We start from the raw sequence: 25732 nt of genomic DNA on the forward strand, positions 1-25732 counted from the left end.
TGTGTATATTTCTGATCCAAGTTCTTTACTGGCATCACGTCAAGCACTGCTCTCCCCACCATCAGCCACAGATTCTATAATCTAAAGGACAAACAGGACCTCACAGACTTCACACCCACAGGGTCTCTCACGCTCCTTATTACTGTGGATCTTGTCTCCTTGTTCTCACAGATCTGCGTATTTAATCTAGTTTCTCACTCCCCATTTTGATCACCCTTTATTACTGAAAACATTCACTTACTACTCCTGCAAAATGCGTGGCATGGTCCTCAGCACGAGCTGCCCCTCCCCAAGTGAGTGTTTTCAGTTGTTCTCTCAGGGGAGCGGCGAGAGCATGGGTTCTCAACCTGTGGGTAGAGACCCCTTTGGGGGTTGCGTATCAGATGTTTACATTATGATTCACAAACAGGAGCAAAATTATAGTTATGATGTAGCAACAAAATAATTTCATGGTTAGGGATCTCCACAGCATGAGGAACTGTATTAAAGGGTTGCAGTATTAGGAAGGTTGAGAAGCACTGCTCTAGAGGATGGACATTGGAAACTTCCTTCTGTGAGCAGCTATCCAGGAAAGCTGTCTCCTGCTGGCCTGTCTTCCAGCCCGTGTGCCTTCCCCACCCCCATCCTGCTGTTACAGTTTGTTACAGGCAGTGTGGTGGAGTCCAGTGAGGGTTTCCACACTGACCTTCACCTTTGTCTAAGCTTCAGTGGAGAGCACTGGCCCAGGGGACACAGGGCAGACAAGAGCTGTTCTACACTAACCACATCCCCAGACTTGAAAACAACACACTTGGTAGGTAAGGGCAGGAACCTCACCTTGCTGTGTATTTCAAGAAGACCTTGGGTTCAGGGAGCTCTTCCCAGTCACTTGTGTGCTGTGCTGTGCTGTGCTGTGTGGGTGGCTATCAAGCAGACCCTTGGCACTCCGGCAGCCAGAGGCAGTGTGGTTGAATTGGCAAGAAACTGATAGGGATTTCTAAGAAAAGTAGAGAGTCACTAATACTCTTCCGTGTGTTCACAGTTCTCAAGGGCAACTCCAGCGAAACCTTGATCTTGGTAACTTGGGAAAAGCTTATCAAATGTCACTCCCTGGAAGTTGCCTTGAAACACACAGGTTGTTCTTGGGTGCTTAAAGGGCCAGAACTGACCTTCAGTTACCCAAGGACATGAAGAAGAGGACCAGCTGGATTACGGTACAATATTAACCCTCTTTATGCTCAGGGACAGCTTCAAATATAAGCCTTTCACAGCACACTGTAAACTCTCTGGCTTCGAGCAGTTACGTAACTGCCTGGATCATTTAAATCACTTAGAACCATTGCAGATGGATGTGGGGGTGGGGAAGGTAAAGGAGTTTGAACCAGGGTCAGACTAGCCCAGGCTAGTCCTGATCTCAGGATATTGAGGATGCCCCCCCCCCCACACACACACCTCCAGAGTGCTGGGATGATAAGCTCGCATCCCTTCCCCCAGGTTTCTGTTATATATTTTAAAGGAATGTTGGAAGGTTTGGGGTTTAGAGTCCCAGAGGAATGCTGAAAGAGATTGCTATTTGGGTAAGAGTATACTCAAAGAGTTATTAATGTCACGGATGGACAGACAGATAGCAGCATGGCAGGAATGCAGAGGACAGATCAAGTCCAAGTGGCAAGTGAGAGTAACTTCTTACACATTTTAGAGGCAGGGAAGGTGCTGAGCCCCGTGACTAATGGTAGTCCACAGTACACAACGCCAGGCTGTCTCTACTTCCTGTCAGCCTGAGGCCTGTGTGCAGAATCAGCTATGAGGGTGGGGAGCAAGAATCTAGGGAAACGAGTTAATGGAAGAGCTTTTCCTGTGATATGGCCCTGGCTGACATCCATTACACAATAGAGCGAGCAGAGTCAGATCTAAACATCTGACTCAGGAGCCTGTATGTAGGCTGTGTGACCTTGGCAAAGTCACTTTCCTTCTCAGAGGAGGGTCATGAGCAAATAAGCAAACGGTGGTTCTCATCCCATAACCTGGGTGACTCAGTGGGATAAGGAAGAACATGGCTTGGCTGTCAGTACCGGTTGCAGTGCTGTCTGTCAGAATCTGAATCTGATAATCACATTGTTTTAAATAGTCACCTAACTCCGGCCCTCAACTGCTGGCCTTGGAGACCAAGACAAACCCAAGAAAGTGTGTCTGTCTTGTTAGAGCTGAAAAAAATCCAAACCAAATCCCTGCTGAGCTGTGAGGGGGACACCTTCCCCCCAGAGCATCTGACAACATCAGTCAGCCCCTCTGTTTTACAGAGAAGAGAACTTCAGGAGTCACACCTGTCTTTCATCTGACTGTGTTCCCAGAGCTGCGCAGTCAAAACCGGCACCCTGGTGTCTACAGCAAGGCGAGCTCGGCCACGCAGCCCAACGCCATCCAAGAAAGCAGTCACAGTGAAGAGCAAAGAAAGGAGAGGTGTTCAGTGTGGTCATGTCAGGAAGAGCAAAGAGATCTAGATACCCAAGTCTATCTGTGGGGTCTCGACATGAAGTTTAGGTTCAAACGGAAGGCAAGAGGGTGCAGAACGAAGCAGCCCAGGTAAGGTGTGGTCCTGCCCATCCCTGCCCTGTCATTATCTCAGCTCCGGTCCCTCCTGCCAGGTGACCTGGAGAGAGGTCAGAACTGTGTGACCTCTCTTCCTGGGAGGCAACTTCCTCCTCTTCAGCCTTTCTCTTCCTCTAACATGGGATTCCATTTCGGTGGTTGGGGCTCCTTCATTTCAATAGTGTGATGGACCGGGCGTTTCTTCAGAGTACCCCTTGCCTGACATAACAGTTACAATCGTGCCCTGTTCAGACTGCATCCTGATGCCACTAAGGCAGGACTCTGAACAGCATCCTTTAACTTAAAATGCACTTCCAAGCGAGTCACATTACAGAGGGCTGGCTTTCTGAGGGTTTAATATGTCCCTTTGTGAAGACCCAGACCTGGGGTTCATTTGAGTAGCCTTTGAACAAGTTTCTTTGTGAATGCCTGTCTGCATGTACACAGTTGACAGAGGATGCCAGTGTCTGGGGGTTAGAGTTGGTTTTTTGTTCCTGGATTTGGAGGCCTCTGGGCACTTAGTGGCTCCTGTTATAGATGAGTCAAGTGAAAATGTCTCTCCCGTGGCTATACCAAAAGATCCGAGGCTTGGCGCTTTATAGGCAGAAGAGGCTTGCTTGGCTCACAGTTCCCGTGTTCAAGTATGTGGCCCTGGTGGCTGCTTGACCCAGGTGAGGACTTTGTGGCTCCATCTCAATTTGATATGCAGGATAACACAGAGGAAGCGATCACATGACCGCAGCTTTCTCTTCACTACTGTTACTACGTGTTCTCATGGCAACCGATGAGAGTCTTGAGACAACTACATATGATTCCTTCCAAGGAAGAAGCTGCCATGACGTTACCCACAAGGGTTGGTAGCTGTGATCTCTGTAGTCACGGCTGCCCCTCTTAAAGGGCCCACAGTCTCAGTACCAACACACTTTGGGATCAAGTACCCACCACATGAGTCTTAATGTAACCATTCAACCCACATCAAAGCTAAGGCAATGACTGAGTGACTTGGCAATCTGGAAGGACCCGGCCTCTGTTCGCTGTGTATTCTTTAGTCAGGCCTGCCTGCTCCACCTCAGGGTTCTGTGATCAGTGTCCAGGCAGGGCAAGGCTGACATTTGAGTCTTAAAAAGAGGTAGAGAAAAACAGGGACAAGGAAAGCCATGAAGAGCTGTGGGAGATAGTTGATTACGCTGTGTAAATATGTCACTGTGATTGTTTCAATCAAAAGCTAAATGGTGGACAGCTAGGCCAGAGGAGCCGCAGGGATTTCTGGACAGAGAAAGCTGTGGGAAAAAGAAAGGTAGCGTGGCTAGCCAGACACAGAGGGAACGAGCTATGCTGGAGGAGAGAGAAAAGCCACGACTCACATGGCAGCACATAGATGAATATAAATGGGTTGATTTAAGTTATGAGGGGGCATGCTGTCGGACAATAGTCATTTATCCTGTCACTTGTATTATTTTTAATAAAATGCTGATTGGCCAGTAGCCAGGCAGGAAGTATAGGCAGGGCGACCAGGCAGGAAGTAGAGGCAGGGCAATGAGAACAAGAGAATTCTGGGAAGAGGAAAGCTGAGTCTCCAGTCGTGACCCAGCTGCAGAGGAAGCAAGATGTGACTGCCTCGCTGAAAAAGGTACCAAGCCACGTGGCTAACACAAGGAAGAATTATGGGCTAATATAAGTTATAAGAGTTAATAAGAAGCCTGAGATACTAGGTCAATCAGTTTATAATTTAAAAAAAAGAACTGGTTAGAAGTTAGAAACAAACCTAAGCTATAGGCCAAGTTTTTGTAACTAATAAATCTCTGTGTCATGATTTGGGGGTTGGCAGGCCAAAAATGCCTACTATAGAGAGCTGTGCCACGGGAACCTCAATGGGACACAACAACAGTGGTAACAGGGGCAGAGCCGACAGGGAACCTTTGTGCCAATAGCTAAGACTTCCTGTAAAACCCAGGGTCTGAGGAGTCCTGTTGCCATGTGGACTTGGGCTGCTGAAGCTGGTGGCGGGGCTGAGGTCTGGCTGCTGGGTAATCCAGGCTTCTCATTTCGCCTACAGGGAGAATAGGGCCCCTGCACTAGCAGCCATGCAGGGCAGGTTGGAATAGTTCCTGAGCTCCGCCTCCAGGCCACCTCAGCAGCAGCACTATGCTAAAGTCCCACAGGAAAATGACCTGCAGACCAAAGCTTAGATTCTGGATAGGAATGAACAAACACAGCTCTAGTGAGCACCGGAGAACAGAGACCGGGAATGTGGAATGGGACAGGCCAGCTGGGGCATGAGGTGGCCACCATCCGGGAGGGAAGCCAGATCCTGGCAGGCAGCAGGCCCAGAATGGTTCTGGTACCCTCAGTTCACGGCAGCAAGGCCCTGGAGGAGAGCCAGGATGCCTGCACTCTCTTTCCTCAGCAGCTCTGGATGGATGGAACCTCTGGTATCTTTGTTGGGGGAATATAGGGAGTAAATGAAAATTATTTATACAAAATCCCAGTGGTGGCGCACGCCTTTAATCCCAGCATTTGGGAGGCAAAGGCAGGCAGATCTCTGTGAGTTCAAGGCCAGCCTGATCTACAAGAGCTAGTTCCAGAACACGCTCCAAAGCCACACAGAGAAACCCTGTCTCGAAAAACAAAAAACAAAAAACAACAAAAAAAAAAATGGAAAAAGCTTTCTTTGCTTTTCTGACAAACATTTATCAACAGTAACAAAACCGCATTTCCATCTTCCGGAAGGGAGATTCCTGCAAAGCTGGGATTTCAGGTGGGTGCCACCACACCTGGTTTATATGGTGCCAGGGGTCAAAGTCGGGGCTTCCTGGATGCCAAGCAAGCTTTCTATTGACTAAGCTGCACCCCTAGCCTTTTAAAAGATGTTTATTTTTTGTCCTGTGTGTGTTTGGGCATGGATAGTACACACTTGTGCAGGAGCCCTTAGCGGTCAGCAGAGGTCGTCCCCTGAAGCTGATGATACATGGAGTGACACAAAGTCACCAGTTACCCCACCCGGGTGCTGGGAATCAAACTCAGGTCATCCACAAAAGCAACACACACCTGTGAACAGCTGGGCCACCTCTCCAGCCCTGCCTTTCCTCTACGTTATTTTTTTAAGCCAGTAATGTTTCCTGGCTCCTCCCGAGAAGATGGAAGGAGGCCAGAGGAGGAAGCGCCTTTCTCAGTGAGGGAGAAAGTCTATCCTTGTTCATCCTTGTACCAAAAGGATGCTTTCTGCGCAGTGAGCTACCTTGAAGCACAGGGATCCCAGAATATGACCTTAGTTGATATGTGTAGAACCTTATCCCCACTGTCCAGCACAGGGAGGGCTAGTCAGGACAGAGCTGGCTCCAGGAGCCAGTAAGTCCTTATGTAGGGTGGCGCTCTGTATCAGGGCAAGGAAGACTGCATGAGGCAACATGGCCTTCACAACCCCAAACAGACATGCAATCTAAAAGACACAAACACCAGCAGGAGTGGTCCAGGGAGATGCTTATCTCCTCTGCAAACAGACACCCTTAGTGACAGCCACCTTCCATGCTCAGTCTTAGCAGGGTCACCCAGCTGACTGGCATGTGGATGGATATTCAGGCTTCAGTTCCCCCCAAACAACCCAGGACTGTCCAGTGGCCAGCATGGAAGACCCACTGCTGGGGAGCTGTCACCTCCTGGGAGAGAAAGATGTACCTCGGACTTCTTCCCACAGAGAGAGCCACTGGGGTCACTGCTTGTGGTAGTTCTCATTATTAAAATGACGACGCTGATGCTAATAATAAGAAAACATAAAATTAAAACTGGAGCCCGCAGCACCACAGTCACGGCCTCCACCTTGTGCAATGGTAAGCTGTTGACAGCCAGATATTGTTTACCCTCCGACTCTTTAGTCTGGGTGCTTTGCACAAATATTTACCGAGTGCCATGGGTACATAGATAAAGACATAATTTCCTACCCTCGAGGAGCACGCAGTCTAATGTGCAGATGGACTCGTAAGCAGACCGTTTCGACACAATGCCAGGGCGTGGAACAAAACACAGGTGAGGGACAGTAAGGACACAGGGAGGGACTACCTGGGTCTATCTACAGGAGGGGACATGTGGTCCTGGGGAAAGAAAGGAGGCCCCAGGACCCATTGCAAATGTTCCAAGCAGTGGAGTAGTGTCAAGAGCAGCTCGGGAAAGCACAGAGCCAGAACGCTGGCTAACCTCACTCTAAGGGCAGCTGGGAGGGAGAGGAGCCAACCATCAAGGGGTCAGAGGTCATCAAGAAACTGAAGCATGGGATGCTGACACCATGCACACCGGAGTTCCCTGATCTAGGACAGGTGCAGGTTGTAGATGCAGCGTCAGAGCCAAATGCCCAGAAGGCGGTGTCGAGGAAACTAGAGATCCAGGACCCTCACTACCTCCATAGAAGGCCTGATCAGTAGAAATAGGACACAACTCACCTCTACAACTTCTTTTTCTAGAAGGCTTGCTTTAAAAAAAAAAAAAAACTATAAAAAGGAAATGAGAAGAAAGAACATTTATAATAAAAGCAGCTCAACCAATGTACTCCAAATATTATCAACATAGGCTCCATAATATAATGACTGTTTTGATTTTTAAGAGTTATTTTTTAAATTTTAATTATGTGTAAACTAATTACAAGGAGTTTTTAATGGTATGTGATCTGTGGGTTGGTACACATGGGTGCAGTGCCTATGGTGGCCAGAAGAGGGCGTCAGATCCTGCTATTGCAGGTGTTATCCAGCTGTCTGGCATGAGTGCTGGGAACTCAGAGTAACAAGTATTCTTTAATACTGAGCCGCTGCTGCAGTCCCTAAACAAGTGATTTCGGATTCTCCTTTGCACATGATGTCTTTCCAGATTTGTACATTTTTCCCCATTTATGTCCATCCACATTCAGATCAGTCACTATGCTTGTGTTCAGTATCCACATGTGTCCAGCTGTGGCCACACAGGTCTCCACAGTCTGCTGTTCTGCCTATGACTGGACCAACCTCCATTCTTACTGATAGTTCTTTCCCAAAAGGTAGCTCAAACTAGGACCTAGAGAGAAGGCTCACTGACTCAAGGTGCTTGCCACGTGAACGTAAATATCCCTAGCACCCCTCTAGTAAGAAAGCAGTAGCCCAATATGAGCTCACAGCACTGCTACAGTTAGCTGGGCGGGAGACCAGGATCCCTAGAAGCTCCCAGGCTAGAGACCCTGCTGTCAGCAGCAGCAAGGCAAGAGCTCCTGTGTAAAATCCTCCCATGCATGTCATGGTACATGTGCACCCACGCACACACACGCACACACACCACCGATAAAAAGGAAATGCAGCCATTTCCACAGCCAAAACGTGTCTGCTCATCCAAGGCAGAACTCCCAAGCCATTAGAGTCCGCTGCTGGGAAAAGTCAGCCGAGAGTAAACACGTGCCCCATAATTCTCTTTGATTTCCAGAGCAAAAGGGGAGGGGGTGCATGGGACAATCTTCAGTTTGATAAACACGGCCTCTTGCAACACAATTCTCAACGTTCTTGATGCGCTCCTCCCAATAACAACAATTAGAGTCGTCCTGCTAGCCCAGCACTCTTCACGATGGTTTGTTTTGACTGACAAGACAAGGTGGTTACCTAACTCATGCGGGGCCATCTGGGGAGCTGGGTTTATGCAACTTGTCTCCCAGAAGAAAAACAGCAGAGCAGACCGCAGGGTGCGCTGGTATGAGAAGCAGGTCTACCTCGCACCGGAGAGTCTAGCCCATCAGACCCCAGGAGAACACCAGTCTTCCTTTCTAAGAGCCCAGAGCAATCCCAATTGTGCAACAAATGATTGTTTACAGCCTCCGAGCTCGGCCATATTACCCTGTCATGGGGTGGAAAGTTCCAGTCCTTCCAGCCCAGGGCATGAAAGCCTGAGCTCCTGCAAGGGACTGTCATGCTCTGTGCCCTGCGTCTTCCTTTCAGGCCTTCCTGTGGATTTGCATCTGTCTGGTGGGAAGCCTCTTAACAAGTACCATCGGGACTTCGGCTCCTCTCAGTGCTCAGTGTCCAAAGCAGCATGTGGGGTTTGCAAGGTCCTTAGCCCTACAGTGTGGCCCTGGGGTGACTTTAGGAATATCACCTGAGAGAGAGGCTCACTCTCTTCCGGTCACCCTGCGCCATGCCGGGAGAGCTCAGAGAAGGTTCCGGATGACCTCACCAAATGGGTATGACCAGATAACCATTTTCCTCTCACCCAGGGAGTCAGGGAGCTGGCGTAGCCTGCTGTGACAATGGGTGAAATCAGTAGTCAGCAGGGCACAGCTTCCAGATCCTCAGCTGCTCAGCCTCCTTCATTTGACTGTGTGGTTCTTCATGCCCTGTATAGTCACAAGAGCAACACGCTGAGGTGGAGAGAGTTGCCTCCATGTACCTGAGGGCAGAATCTCTGAATATGTTGTCATTTCTCTCTCCCTGTCATAAAGAACCTCACGTCAATGACTTAGTCTTATTTGAACCATGATCTCTCTCTCTCTCTCTCTCTCTCTCTCTCTCTCTCTCTCTCTCTCTCTCTCTCTCTCTCTCTCTCGTGGATGCTCATCTCCAGCTATTGAGAGAGATTTCAAGGGTAGTGGACAAAGAGCTTTCTCATTGAGCCATGGTCCTGACCACACTGGAGGCTGCAGTGTGGGAGCAGGGCTGACTGGAGGGAGAAACCGGAGAAGAGCTACAGGAAGCTAGGAAGGTGCCAGGAGGCCAAGCAGTGACCCAGGCAGCCACCTGTGGAGACAGAGCCCACGTGTCTGAGTGCTGCCCTGGAGTTCACTTCATGTGATACAGGTGTGCACCCTGTATAGCACGCTTCCTGTGTAGAATCCTCCCTCCACCCCGCTCCTTTTCTATCACTCTTAGGATGATCAGAATCCCAGCATGCACCTGTGTGTGCATGCTTGCCCATATTTTCATTAACAGAAAGCTGTACACACACCCCTCTAACTCTTTCTGATGGGGCCTGCAGGTCAGAGTTCTGGGCGGACACAGTCATCTTAGATGAGTAAAATAAAAAGTCGTTAGTGAAAAGACTCCTTCCTAGGTGGGGAGGGCCAAGGCTGTTTATTCAAGGGGGATGCTGGACAGCTGCAGAAAGTTGCTGCCATGAGAGGGAGGAAGAAGGAAACAGGAAGTCAGAGAGGCAGGGAGAGACAGGAGAGGCAGGGAGACAAGGGGACAGGGAGGCAGGGAAACAGGGGGAAGAGGAAAAAGAAGGTAGCGGGGCAGGGAAAAGGGGTACATGGAGAAATGGTAGGTACTATGAGTGGAGAAAAGCTATCTATTTAATTCCTAAAACTATAATTGACAAATACCTGGGAATTAATTTTTCATATAATTTAAAAAAGTTTTGTGTAAACACGCATTTGTGGAGAGTCAGGTGTGTATGCACAAGTGCAGGCTCATAGCAAGAGCCTTTCTTTAGGTACCATTTGCATTCTTTTTGTGGGGGACTCTCTCACTGGACTCAGTCTTGCCAGGTATGCTAGTTTGGCTGAGCAGTGAGCCCCAGGGACCCATCTGCATCCTCTTGCCCAGCACTGGTTTGCCCAGAGTGTACACCATCATGCAGATCTCCCCCCCACACACACACAAAACAAAGCATCAGTTCTGGGACTTGAACTCAAGTTCTCAGCCCTGCAAAGCAGGCACCTCCTCAAGTCCTTGTCGTCATCCCTTTTGCTTATTTTTTAGATGGCAAGCTAAGCTCTGCCTGTTGATGTATCGATCAAGAGAATAGACGTTACTGGATCATTTGCTGTCCCTTCAGCAGGCAGATGAATTACCCCTGAGGAAGACGGAGCCCAGAGCTTAGCTATGTCGAAATTTGAAGCTGCACATTGGCTCCTCGCATGGAGCAACAATGACCTGCCCGCACTGGTTTCTAGAGAACGTGCTTCACACTGTGTTTAGAAAAGAAAGGGAAGACATCCTGGCTTTCATCCCCCCCTCACGGGGGAAATTCCGGTCTCTAAGAGAGCCACTTCGGAATGGCTGGCAGTTTATATTCCGTGAAGCAAATGTATGATGCCTAGCTAGAGTGAAGATGGCCGAGGGCTTGTCCCAGAGAGGCGCAAAATGCGGTTCTGGGTGGGAAGTGAGGACCTCACATCACTCCGTGGACTCAGTGTGCTCTGCTCTCTCGAATGGACTGAAAACAGGACTGTGCCCACAGGGAGCCAGCGTGAGCGACTCTTCTGGCCTGACCTTTCGTCTTGGCAGTGGGCAAAGTTGGCTTGCCAACCTCGACGGATTGCACACTTCTGGGGTTGAGAGAGAAGGTCCTGATCCCTTTTCAACCCCCAGGCCCAGAGCTCACACAGAGGCTGTGCTGGATATTCTGTCACGGATGGGAACTCTAGTGGGAGGATAAAGACGGGGGGGGGGGGGGGCAATGAGACTCCAGCAGGGAGCTAAGCTTCCTGAGTGCAAGGCAGTCACAAGATGCTGTGGGTGGCAGGATCCTAAGCTGAATCTGAACCATGCTGAGAGAGGCTTTGGGCAATCCTCTCTTTTCTTTGTCTCAAACTTCATCCTAGTACCCCTGATTTTAGCAGGGTACCACAGGAAACATTTTCTTCCCAGACCCCACACAACTCCCCACTGGGATGGAAGAAGGCCATGAAAGAGTCCAGGCATCATCTACCCAAGGCAGTGTCTTCTAGATGTATTGAGTGATGTGGTTAGGAGGGGAGCCATTGCAAGTCAGGTCCCCAGACAGGACCGTTTCCTTTGAGTCCTGCAACCCTCACTCATTGCACAACTTCCCACCGGGACACCTTGTTCCAAAGACATCGTGGCTGGACACAGGAGCCCAGGAGATTGACAACTGAGGCGATCCAAAGGTTGTCACATGACGCCAAACACTGAAACAAAACAGAAATGTAATCTGTCCAGTTCATGTAAACCCAGGGGGATTGAAATACATGAAACTGGGGTCACCACTCAGTGTTTGTTATGGCTTTACCACAGCGGCCTGCCTGAGCACAGCACGTGCCCCTCAGGTCACATGCAGAATTGCCACAGCCTCCAGGTCAGCACCCTGGAAGAACAGGAAAGGAAAAATTCCCACCACAAGAGAAGAGATAATCGTGAATGAGAGGCCTCAGACAGGGCACACAAAATCAAGCCAGTCAAAATTCCAAAGCGGTTGAGCCCCAAAGCCCTACCACTATTGGAGAAGTGGTGGACGATTGATTTCAGGTAAAGGGAGAGACAGTCGCTCTCCTTTGAGGACATGACTGTTGGTAGGTTTCTCATGCCCCAGTGGGTGGCCATACACCATGGACAAATGGGCAGCACTAATTGGACTTGAGGGGCTATTAACAACAAAACGGAAACAAACAACCAGGAGAGGCCATGAAGTTGGGGAGAACTTGGAGGGGGCACTAAAGGGGAGTTAGAGGGAGGTAATGGGTAGATTATATCAATGTATGTTGTATAAATGTATGGAACTATCAGACTATAACATATTGTTAAATAGAAGAGAAGTGTGGGTTTCACAGTACAACAACTATTCCACCAAGAATCTTGTAAAGGATGAGAGGTGGCTAACATGTCAGAAGGCAGCAAGCCAACACTAAACATTGAGCCTGCAGCTGGGACCTTGATAAGCATTGCTATTATCATAGTGGAAAAGGGTGCATTTTCATGGGGCTACATCAACATGCTTTGGCTAGGGACCAAATGACACAAACAATAGACATTTAATGGGAGGCCCAGGACCAGGATGCCTAGGAAGGAGGGCTCCTACTGTGATCACATGACATCTTCAATGTGTGGCTATGTGGAGGAGGGGGAAGGCTAGCTCTTATAAGGACATTGCTTTTGTTGTCCCAGGGACCTGCTTTATGGCCTCTTGTAGCTGTGGTGACCCCTATAGAGGATTTGTTTCTAAACACAGCTGCATTGGGAGTTAGGACTTTGATATAGGAGGTTTGCAGGCATTGGGGTGTTCAGCCTCCAACACGGAGGCATGAGAAACAAGATCCCCACCCTGTAATAAATTAAAGAGCCAGTGAAGGCACACCCACTGTTAGCATGTCATTCTGCAGCTAGGGACACCAGCAAAGAAGAGAGGCACAAATGGCTGGCTTATTGTTTGGGCACCAAACAGTGGCTTTTAAAAGTCCCTGACCATGAGAAACTTAGCCCTCTGTTTTCCACAGACTGGGACCCTGAAGAGTTGCAATCTTCCCACTCTTCCCCTGATCCCACATCCTGTTGGTTAAGGATGCAAAGCCATATGATGGATATATTGGGGCTTGAGAATGTCCCTTCTCTGACAATGGACTCAGTCATATAGGAGACCGCCTACAACTTCCCAACTCCCAGCATTCCGAGACAAGCAGACACCAGACACCTGTGAGGGCAGAGAGATACCTTGCACCTCCTGCTTATCTCTGACTCTGATCATCTGTGAGTGAAGCTCTTACTGAAAATGGGCCATAATGATTTATTTCTTGCAGAGGTTGTGGCATTACTGTCAGATTACCCAGTGCTGGTCATCTTTGGCCTTGTGATAATTCTTCCCAATTTCTTTCTAGGAATGAAATAAGGCAGGCATCACTAAAGGAAACCAGTTCTATTGTATAAAATCTTAGGTAGAATGGGATTCCATGAAGACTATCAACTTGCTCTGATGAAGATGGTGGCTGTCTTGTTGGGGTGGGTTCTTCCACAGCACTGTAACTGGGAATGTTCAAGAAAAGCAGGACAGAAGACAACACATCTTCAAGTCTCTGTGCCAGCCTGCTTGATAATATCTCCATATTGCCTCTCGGCTCTTTCCATCAAAGTTCCCAAGGGTGTGTGTGTGTGTGTGTGTGTGTGTGTGTGTGTGCATGTGGAGGTCAGAGGTCAATATTGGGTGTCTCCCTCAATTACCTTCCACTATATGTTTTGAGATGGGGTCTCTCAGTGAACCTGAAGCCCCTAGGTTCAGCGAGACTGAATGATCCTCCCCAGCAATGGGACTGCAGGGCTCTACTACCACACCCAGCTTTTCGTACATGGCTGCTGGGAATCGAACTCACATCCAAATGCTTACAAACGCATAGCCTAACACTTTCCCAAGGCAGTCATCTCTCCAGCCCCAAGGTCCTAAATTTTTTTAAAAGTAAATCCCTAGAGAGGTACGCTTTGTCACTAACCGCTTCGGTCACCTAGTTAATACTAAAGCTGCTTGGATTATGCACACCAAGCCTCGCCCACCACTGTGGACTAAGTGTGAGAATGAGAGTCATCATCCCATATCTGTCCCAGGGGACCCTTGAGATACAGAGAGAGTTCCTAGCAATGCAGAAATCTGCCAGACTATGTGTGGTCCATGAACATCTTGCAGTAGAAGCTCCTCAGAAGAATAATAACAACCTGTGTGCCTAGAGTCTCTTGAAGTAGCAGCATGGGTGTAAATTGAGAGGACCAGCAGCTTGATTGCTTGCAGATTCATACTCAAGTAGCTTTCTTGTATAGCCTAGGGTCAACTGCCTAGGGAATGATGCTGCCCACAGTAGGCTGGCCCTCTTACATCAATTAACAATCAAGACAGTCAATCTTGATTGTTAATTTCCCACCTGAGGTTCTCCTCTTTGGTACTTTCTAGGTTGTGCCAAGTTGTATCAGTTACAACTAGCCAGGACAGTTCTCTCTCTTTCTCTCTCTCTCTCACTGTTATAATAGCCACAGTTAATAACACTTTGCTTGTCACGTTCAGTAAACCCTTTATCTATAGATCTTTGAGAATGTCTGAAGCAACCTCTTGCTGATTTTCATAGGTACTCAGCCAGTTTACCATGAATATTCCTAATAGATGGGGCTGCTAACAAAACCAGGCCAAACCTAAAATAGAATCTCTGGTAAATATTCTGAGCAAATAGAGCAGTGACCTGTGAGGGCTCAGGTTTCCGAGGGGTTCAGCCAGCCGATGCCTCACCTTGCATGGCTTAGCTGCATGACCTCTTCTACCCCAGAAAGCCCCACTATGTTCCCGCTCTCAGGAGACATGGTCTCATTCTGATTTCAGACTCAGCAAGAGATGCCCAGAGCAGGTAACTTTCTCGGTCACAGGAAGCACTGTGAACATGTTTATATAACACTAGGTTCTCTAAACACGAGGCAGTGCCTATTTTGGTGTGTCAGGGGCCACTGGGTCATCTGAACAGTTGATGCAAGAAGGACGCACAGCCTTGTACCAGGGGTCCCCTGAGGTCACGCTGCAGCATGTCACCTGGCTGTGTGTAAGGAGTAGGATGCCCTCAGCACACGCGTAGCAAAGAAACCTTTATCCTACTAGCCAGTGCAACTGAGCATGCTTGACCTCATAGACTCATACCTTACTTTTCTGAAACTCATGTTGCAACCCTTGTATCAGAGACACACACTGTGGGATTTGCTGGGTCACACACAAACTCCTCCAGCTTTAAGCTCTTGGGAGCCAAAATCCAAATCCTAACACCCCGTTAAAGTTTACACTGAGCATAAAGCTCCAGATCCTGAATTCTCCTCTTCTTTTAATATATTTTGTTGTTGGTGGTGGGTGTGTGTATGTGTGTGCATGTTTATGTGTGGGAGTGCACATGCGTAAATGTGCATACACAGGGAGAGGCCAGAGGTCCACATCAGATGTTCTTCCTTGAGGAATATCTGTGGGACATGAGACCCTCATTTCCATAAATTAAAGAGACTAATGAAAATGAGTTTTTAGTATAACATTCTGCAGAAAGGGGTGCCAGCAGAGAGAAGGTAAAAACTACCCCAGCCCCATTTTAATTTTTAAAGGAACGCACTAAGCCGTGAAGGGGTGACCGTTCATGTAGAAGTTGAATGGTGCTTTTGCACATTTTTGTTTGCATGTGCAACAGCCAGGCAGAGCAAAGGTTTGCACTAGGCACTGACTACACCAGCAGCTGCTCTCTCCCAACAGGAGGCAGGTGGCTGGAATGAGATGCAACACAGTCTCCTGCCCAGTGCCACCAGGGATCACCAGCTGTTGTCCATTCCAGTTTCCTGCTGACACAACTCAGGGGCATTTCTGGAGAGCTCTGTGAGTGAGTCACTGACTTCCCCGCATCCTGGTGATGGTGACGCTGCTCATTTCCCTGACGGACATTCTACCATCACTCAGTTTCATCCTGTTGGGTGACAGTTTCCTCTGAACTGAAACAGTCTCTCCAGGAAGGATCCAGGAGGCTCACGAGACTCAGAAGGTAAACAACTCACAAGTCTTAAGGACATTCCTGAAACTAACATGACTTACAAGGCCCTTAGCTAAAGGAGAAGCAGAAAATAATCGGGGACAGGAGACTCTGAGCAACCTACCTTTCTGGAAGCCACACTGGCAAGTTCAGGGATGAAACTTTTTAAAAATCTTCATAGATGCTGGGGTGTGTTTCTTTTGTTTTTATGATGAAGCTGCCTTTAAGTCACCCAGACTCCTGTAAGTAACTCCAATAAACTCAAGGGTTGGCCAAGTTGGGCTTCGGTAAAATCATTACTTTGGTTGTGTTTGTCAATGCCATAACAGGTGAGTAGACATTTATTCATATGGCGCCAAGAAAAGTCACATGACAGCTCTGAGAGTGAAAGCTCACTCTTCTCATGGGAAACCACCAGAGAGTGGATATGTGACCTCTTCTAGCCCATTAGAGGGAAAGCATGCCATTGGAGGTATTTCTGTCATGGTTGATCGTTTTCTCTGGAGTTCCTGGAAAAGAACCCAGAGGCAGAGGTTTATGAATCAAGCAGTTTATTTAAACAACCACAAGAGAAGAGAGAAGATCACTAAAAAGACCAAGAATCTCGGCTGTGATGTAGTCTCTAGCAGGACTTCAACCAATCCAGCTCCAGGTGGTCTAAGGTGGCCTTTAGAGGGAGTTATACATGGACTCGTTTTCCTTCTCTGCCTTTGGATGTGGTTGTTGTCAGTTCTTGAGCACAGATGTTCTTGGTATGGTGAAGGGTGCACTGATGAGGGCCATCCCTGGCATATGAACATGTCCTGGGTCTTGTGACCCTTGTTGTAATAAGAGCGGCAGGGCTGCGTCCCCGGCACCCAGCCGCCCGCATGGCTTAGCTTATGCCCCGAAATAATTACACAGAAACTGTATTCTTTTAATCACTGTCTGGCCCATTAGGTCCAGCCTCTTATTGGCTAGCTCTTACATATTGATCTAACCCATTTCTAATATTCTGAGTAGTACCACAAGCTGGCTTACCAGGAAAGATCTTAACCTGCGTCTGTCTGGAATGGGAGAATCATGGCGACTCACTGACTCAGCTTCTTTCTCCCAGCATTCTGTTCTGTCTACTCCGCCTACCTAATTTGCTGCCCTATTAAAGGGACCAAGACAGTTTTTTTATTACTTAACCAATGAAACAACAGATAGAAAGATGACCCACCTCCATCATTTCCCCTTTTTCTGTTTAAACAAAAAAGAAAGGCGTTCATTTTGACATAGTAAAATTATATATAACAAAACAGTTATCAAGCAAGAATTACAGTTACAATATTTATATCTATTTTATCTTTTATCATAACTAAGGAAAACTATAATTATCTATCCATTTTTTAACTCCATCAAAGACTCCAGAAGGATATAATATTACCTAAGTAAACAAGAAATAAGAAACTTCAAACTCTAGAAATGACAGAGACATCTCGCTGTCTGGACAGTCACCCAAAGTTCTTTTGTACCGTTGGGGCATCCGTCTTTGGCCTTCAGGCCCATAGTATCCAGCAGACTCTTTCATGAAGCAGGAAATTTCAAAGACAGTTTAGTCATTTACTGTTGTGTCCTGCAGAATGTCTCACAGACTCTTTCATGAATCAGGAACCCCGAAAGATCATCTCACCTTTAGGCAAGTTTAGCAGTCCTTTTTCTGCGGGTTCTCTGTGTCTAGTTTATGCAACAGTCCAGGCAAGAGCAGTTTCTTGCCCAAATGGCTATCATACTCCATAAGGAGCCTCTTCAATGCCCATCTTCCTCTTGAAGTAGATTGGTACTTCCAGGAGCAGACGTGTCTCATTGTCATGAAAAGCCCTAAGTTATTAAAACATTAAATGCCATGTAGTCTTTGAAAGATATGAAGAATGCCTATCTAATTGAAATATATCTCTATATATCTAGAAAATCTAACTAACATGACTACAAGCTTGACTATTATCGATGATTATCCACTAACAACCTATATTTCTTAATTATACGTTACATTTTTAAATGAACTACACAATCACAATACCTTAATCAAGATCAGAGATACATATACACATAACAAAATTGACCTTATAATCCATACCAATGTAAATTATTTATATCTATATCATATCCCCCTTTAAATGTAAAAGAACATTTATAAACCATATTTGGGAACATGGGGACCCTCTCCTCAGGAGGGATTTCTCACTTGAGCCATCAGCAGTGAGTACTTGCAGCAACTTGGGGAAAGTAGGAACACTGGCCAGGTAGTTTTGTGGGTACCACTGAAGTATCCCCCTGTCCTGCTCAGTCTCCGTGGCTTAGTGGAAGTCTTTTCTATAAGCATCTCCTCCTGTACTGGGGTATTTCTAGGGGAGCAAGTCAAGGAAGACTTGTGGATGGTACCATGGCTAGAATCTCAACAGCTCATCACCAGGCCATACCTGATGTTTCTCCTCTCCCTCCCCACTGCCCTTCCCAGGTTCTCCACGTTCTTATCTCATGCTTCTACTAACCTAGGGGATGGAGACCCAGGTTAGTCCTTTGGCATAAGTCTCTACTCGGTCGCCGCACTGTCTAGTTACCAACAGACATAAAGGAGAGCCACGTGGAAACTGGCAATCACCTAGAGCCAGGCCCTTCCTCCCACGTCCCACCACACTTGCCTCCCTACTGTCTCCTTTTCATGCTTCTGGGTTCATTTGTGCAAGACTCAGATTGGTGGGGCAGCTAACAAACGTACAGGTCAGAAAACATTGGAGCTGGCATATGCTGTCTCCAGAAGCTAGTTTCTTTAGGCTGAGGCTAAATGTCAGCGATATGCCTCTTTTAGGAGCTGGGTGTCTTCACCCTCCGGGTTATACTTGCCCTGCAAGATCCCAGGCTTCCTCTACACTGCCTGTTCACTGTGGCTGTGTTGAGCCTGGTGTTAACAACATAGCAGGCCAGAGTGAGCCTCTGCACACAGTTCCAGTGGACCAGGCCCCGTGGACTCTACTATGAGAGAAATGGAGAAAGTGTGTTAGTTAGCTTGCTCATTTGCATCACAAAAGATCTGACAGAAGCAACTTAAGGAAAGAAGGTTAGTTTTGACTCACAGCTCAAGGGGAGTGACGTTGTGTCCAGAGTCAAGAAGCAGAGCTAGATGAACGCTGGTACGTGTGCTGCTTCCCCCCACACACACACTCCCTCCCCCCCACCCTTGTTCTGAGACTAGCATCCCCAGGACATCCATGGGATGGTGCCAACCACATTCGGGGGGAGGAGCTTTCTTCCTTAGTTAAACCTCTCCAGAAACGCCCTCACAGCAAGTCCCAGAGGTGTGTCTCCAAGGCAGTTAGTTCAAAGTTCAAGCAAGTTAACAATGAATGTTAACAGCAGCAGAAAGCAACAGCTAGAGAGCATCATACGCTACTTCTGAACTATCTTCATGGGAATGGACCAAGAGAGAATTCATCAGTGCAGAGGCTCGATACTCTGATATCTGCTTGGTGCTGCTTCATCCGCTCAGAGGTTGACACATCGAACCTAGTGGCTGCAGTTGGGGTGGTCTTCGGGTGGAATGTGGACTATCCCTGCCATTTTCCCCAGGACTGTGACAGACACTTGCTGTCCTATTCAAAATAGGGATGAATCATCACAGCCATGCCAGGTTGGCCTTGATGTCACAAATTGTGTTAGTTAGGGTTTCTGTTTCTGTGACCAAAAGTAGCTTGGGGAAGAAAGGGCTTATTCCATTTTATAGCTTGTCCATCATCCAGAGAGACCAAGGCATTCACTTGAGGCAGGAACTGAACCAGAGGCCATGGAGAGATATTGTTTGTTGGCTTGTTTGCCATGGCTTACTCAATCTTACTTCTTATAGCACCCAGGACCACCAGCCCAGGGGTGGCACCACCTACAGTGATCTGAGTCCCCCAGGTCCACTGCTCCTCCGTTTCCTTTCAGAAAAGAGCAAGCATCCCAGGAATATCAACCGAACATAGCATAACAAGACACAATAAGATTAGACATAGACCCTGGCTGGATGAGGTAACCAATAGGGGGAAAAGGGTCCCATGGGCAGGCAAAAGAGTCAGCGACACCCCCACTCCCATTGTTAGGAGCCCAACAAAAACCCTCAGCTGAACAACCACACCAGATATGCAGAGGATCTAATGCAGACCCGTGCAGGCTCCATGGTTGCCATGTCAGACTCTGTGTGCCTCTATGAGCTCTGCTTAGTTAGTTCTGCAAGCCAGGTTCTCCTGGTATTCTTGACCCCTCTGGCTTCTACAATCCTTTCTCTCCCTCTTCTGTGGAGTTCCCTGAACTCAGCCTAATGTTTAGCTCTGGGTCTCTGTATCTGCTTCCCTTAGCTGCTGGAGGAAGCCTCTCTGACACACTCTCGTTTTTAATGTTTCATGCTTGTTAGAACCCTCAGTTATTTCAGCTCCAGCATCTTCCCTGCTGTACGAGTAGCCCACAGGACCCAAATCCTTTGTGTATCCATGCCGCTAAACTGCTAAACGTCCTCCCCTGTCCTCACATGCACCACTATACTAAAAAGTATTCTCGGTGCTTCTAGTACAGCATCCCTAGTACAGTATCCCTAGTACAGTATCCCTAGTACAGCATCCCTAGTACAGTACCCCTAGTTACAGCATCCCTAGTACAGTACCCCTAGTACAGTACCCCTAGTACAGCATCCCTAGTACAGTATCCCTAGTACAGCATCCCTAGTACAGCATCCCTAGTACAGTACCCCTAGTACAGCATCCCTAGTACAGCATCCCTAGTACAGTACCCCTAGTACAGCATCCCTAGTACAGCATCCCTAGTACAGTATCCCTAGTACAGCATCCCTAGTACAGTACCCCTAGTACAGCATCCCTAGTACAGTATCCCTAGTACAGTACCCCTAGTACAGCATCCCTAGTACAGTACCCCTAGTACAGCATCCCTAGTACAGTATCCCTAGTACAGCATCCCTAGTACAGTACCCCTAGTACAGTACCCCTAGTACAGCATCCCTAGTACAGTATCCCTAGTACAGCATCCCTAGTACAGTATCCCTAGTACAGCATCCCTAGTACAGCATCCCTAGTACAGTGTCCCCAGTATGATGTCTTTGTTCCCAGAGATAGAACCTAGAATTCCTGGTGATTTCCTACTGAACCCTGGTGTCTGCCTCTCTGCCACTCTCAAGGAGATAGGGCCTTTATGCCCACTGTGGGAGCAGGTTCTGATACAAGATAGCCAACATAGGATCCCAGGAAGGAAAGCAGGCCCCGGATACAAGGTACAAGGGTCTTTTGAATGGCAGAGTTTTGGGGGAAGGACTTTGGGATGAGCTACCGTCAACCCATGCTCTGGGCAGTGGAAGATGAAGGTTACCACCCAAAAGGTAGCAAGTCACAGTTAACCCTCTTCTTCCTCTGGAGAGCTCTGTGTCTAAGATAGTGTTGAGTGACCAGACCCATGCTGAGCCCAAAGGGAGCGTCTGAGGTCTGAGGGGATACAGCACAGATGTGAGGGCAATAAACTAGAAATCCTGCAGACCTCTGAATCTATTGAGCTTCTTAATCAACATCGCTGGGGCTTCAAGGCCCATTTGACCGCAATCTGAGCAAGTTTTCTCTTTCTTTGAGAGGTTGCCATTATGGCTGATACACTGCTTGAAAACTGAATTTATGGGACGGATGGAGGAAATGGAAGGAGAATAGGCAAGACGGATTGGATTTTTTTTCCTAAGTATAGGCCTGCTTTTTCAAAAAAAAAAAAAAAATAGGATGTCGTGAACTAGGGAGAGGGCTGCAGAGATACATTAGTGCTCATCTCTTCCTGTTTTGTTTGTGTTGACTGCCTCGCTACTCCTGAAGCATTCAATTGCTTCAGCAATGTTTAGCTCCACTGCCCTATTAAAAGGAAGAAAGACACAATATTACACTCAGAGCACGGCAGCTGGGTCTGTAGCAACGCATTCCTCTTACAAGGCAAACGGCTTTCGGTTCTTATTTTTAAGTTTGTATTAAAAGTCAGGTGCAGACCATGAAACATGTTTCGCATTAGCTGGAGCCAAAGAGAGAAAGATAGGGCATAAAGTAAAACCTGTCCTTCAGGTAATTACAATGGGGAGCCGAGAGAGAGGCGTATATACACATACAGCTGGTCTTCATAAGGTGACAAGCCAGTCAGGGCACAGGCAGTAGGCACGTAGAGAGAAAGTTCAGAGCTTTAGGCTCAGTGCTGCATGTGCACATACAGAAGTGATCTGCTTGGTGCTGCTTTGATGGGCAGTGATCCTCAGTAGTATCCCTGCCTCCTTGTCTACCAACTGTTGACTGTGAGCCTTTTTTATATCCAAAGCGTAACAATAACAAAGCAGAAAAACTATAACCATATTGCTGCAGTAAATACTTTTATGTCAGGTTATTGTTAAGGAAAATGTTGGTCTCTGGAACACAACCATTGTGACAGGAATGGAGATGCCTACTGGATGACTACTACAAAGCAGGTACCACTTGGATACACTGGACACAGGATAAATCACATTTCGGAAGGGAAAAAGAAGGACCGTGCAGGATTTTATGTTTTTTTTTTGTTGTTGTTTTTATGGATATTTATTTATTTATTTATTTTTTATTATTCATGAGAGAATTAATATGAACTATATTTTATTAGACTCTTGGGTTACTTGGTTTTCATATTGTGGGGAAATAATCTAAAACCAACAGACTTTTCACAAACTCTGACTGACCATGCAAGAATCATACAAATAATCTTTCAGGGAGTCTCCAGCCTTCAATCCACACCTATGACTCTGAGGATTTAGGTTTGTGAGACAGAGTCATTATTGCCTTTTCCTCGTGTATCAGTAACTCTAGTCACAATGGACATGACTGGTCCCTGGGATTGCCATTACAATGGCATGGTGAAGTAGTTCTCTGTCTACTTAGAGAAGAGACAGGAAATTGTACCATTAGAGAAGTCTCTGCTATTCTTTCTCATACTCAAACTTCTGACTCTAACAATGATCTTTAATTTTCAGATGCGCGACCCAGATTTTCATTCCAGATTTTCATTCCAGATGTTCGATCCAGATGTTCATTCCAGATGTGCAATCCAGATGTTCATTCCAGATGTGCAACCCAGATGTTCGATCCAGATGTGCAATCCAGATTTTCATTCCAGATGTTCGATCCAGATGTGCAATCCAGATGTTCATTCCAGATGTTCGTTCCAGATGTTCACCAGATGTGCAATCCAGATGTTCATTCCAGATGTGCAATCCAGATGTTCGATCCAGATGTGCAATCCAGCTGTTCGATCCAGATGTTCGATCCAGATGTTCGTTCCAGATGTTCGTTCCAGATGTGCGATCCCGCATTCCAGATGTGCGATCCAGATGTGCGATCCAGATGTGCAATATATACAGATTTTCTTTTTTCATTTATTCTTTTTTCCATTCTTTCTATTTCCAAAGCCTCCTATTCTTCCTTTTTCTCTCCTGATTCTCTTTTTTTCTTTTTTTTAATTGAATAAAAATAAATTTCTGCCTCCTCCCAGCCTCCCATTTCCCTCCCCCTCCTCCCACTCTTCTCCCCCTCCCCCCACTCTTCTCCCCCTCCCTCTCCAGTCCGAAGAGCAGTCAGGGTTCCCTGCCCTGTGGAAAGTCCAAGGTCCTCCCCCCTCCATCCTGGTCTAGGAAGGTGAGCATCCAAACTGGCTAGGCTCCCACAAAGCCAGAACATGAAGTAGGATCAAAACCCAGTGCCATTGTCCTTGGCTTCTCATCAGCCCTCATTGTCTGCCATGTTCAGAGAGTTCAGTTTTATCCCATGCTTTTTCAGTCCCAGTCCATCTGGCCTTGGTGAGCTCCCAATAGATCAGCCCCACTGTCTCAGTGGGTGGGTGCACCTCTCGTGGTCCTGACTTCCTTGCTCATGTTCTCCCTCCTTCTGCTCCTCATTGGGACCTTGGGAGCTCAGTCCGGTGCTCCAGTGTGGGTCTCTGTCTCTATCTCCTTCCATCGCCAGATGAAGGTTCTATGATGATATGCAAGATATTCATCAGTATGGCTATAGGATAGGGTCATTTCAGGTTCCCTATCCTCAGCTGCCCAAGGAACTAACTGGGGACATCGCCCTGGGCACCTGGGAGCCCCTCTTGGTTCAAGTCTCTTGCCAACCCTAAGATGGCTCCCTTAATTAGGATATGTGCTTCCCTGCTCCCCTATCCAACCTTCCTTTATCCCAATCATCCCATTTCCCCAAGTTCCCCCATCCTCCCCTTCTCACTTTTCTCTCCCCATCTCCCCTTACCCCCATCCCACCCCACCCCCAAGATCCCAATTTTTTGCCCAGCAATCTTGTCTACTTCCCATATCCTATAGGAGGATAACTATAGGATTTTATGTTGTTAAAAGCAATATGTAATTGAAAGTTTTTGATTTCTCTTCTAGAATTTCCCACCTAATATTTTCAGACCACAACTGACCACAAGCAAATGAACCCATAGAAAAAGAAACCATGGACAAGGGGAACTACTGTATTCAAATTCCTTCTCTTCCTGTGTCCTGAATGTCCACGAAAGCCAACTTCCTTGTGAGAAAACTGAGACTCCATTAGGATCTGATAAGCCAGATAATTTAGGACTGTATGCAGGCGCAGAAGTTCCCACAGAGGCTGCAAATATTTGGAAGTTGGGAAATTTATCACAAATCCACCCTGCCCCATCAACCCTACACCCTAGATACTGAGCCCCCATCCTTGCAGGTTGCAGGTTAACTAGACCAACTCTCCGTGAACATCAAGCTTGTCTGACCTACTATTCTATGCTCTGGAAGGGCACCTCTCTCAAGCCCTCATGTGGAAAATGGCTTGTAGTTGACAGGCTTCCGTTTGTTTCATGACGTGTATGGGTATGGGTATGAAGGCCAGCAGACTGCCCAGCTTGTGCTCTTTTATTTTCCCTTGTATTTTTGAGACAGGGTCTCTCATTGGACCTGGAACTTGTCAAGTAGGCTAGGCTAGGTGGTCAGTAAGCCCCAGGGATCTGTCTGTCCTTGACTTGCCAACACTGAGGTAGTAACAAGTGTACACGTGTTTACGTGTTTACCATTACTCCCAGTTCTCTCTCTCTCTCTCTCTCTCTCTCTCTCTCTCTCTCTCTCTCCCTCCCTCCCTCCCTCCCTCCCTCCCTCCCTTCCTTCTTTCCTTCCTTCCTTCCTTTCTTTTTTTTCCATGGGTTCTGGGATCAAACTCAGGTTTTACAGACTTTCCCAGCTCCTTTGACATCTTTTAAATGGTGCTCCCTATGATAGTTGATGGCATTGCCATTCTCATTTTCTTTGGCTTTTTATAAATAGTTAAATGCCACGGTGGACAGTAAAAGCCACCAATAACAGCATCTTTCTCTTTACTGAGAAGGATAAGATGTATCTATACTGGATACAGTCTCACAGTACAGGGCAGACAAGCAATACAACCAGGACTCTACAGGTGGTCCTGAGCTTGCATGGGGCATCCTCCTTAGAAACCCACTGTGAGTTAAAATGAACTGATATCCAAACATCACTCTTTGGAGTATCATGGCTACACAACACCTCACTGGAGGTTGCTAGATCGTCACCCTCATGATCCTGTGCAGGCTGTTGCTGTTGCTGCTGCAGGGGCGTCACGAATGAGGATGGTACTGTGTGCTGCAAAAAGAGCCAGACTTACAATTCCAAGCACACTTTCTTCTCATAGCAGCATTACCTCGAGAAAGCCTAAGACAAGCCAACTTCAGCCAGGCACCATCTGTGTAGCAGTAACAGGGCTTGGGTAAACAGGAATATACTGAGATTATCTCAGTCATCTGTTATGTTTGAAAATTCTCATAACAAAATGCTGGGGCAAAATCCAGGCAGCGTCATTCAATGTTGTGTTTTCTCGGATGGCACAGAATACCCGTCCTGTTGACGGGAAGAGGGGGCATCTT

The sequence above is a fragment of the Chionomys nivalis genome, chromosome 13 (genome assembly GCF_950005125.1).
Source record: "Chionomys nivalis chromosome 13, mChiNiv1.1, whole genome shotgun sequence".
In the NCBI taxonomy this organism is placed as follows: Eukaryota; Metazoa; Chordata; class Mammalia; order Rodentia; family Cricetidae; genus Chionomys; species Chionomys nivalis.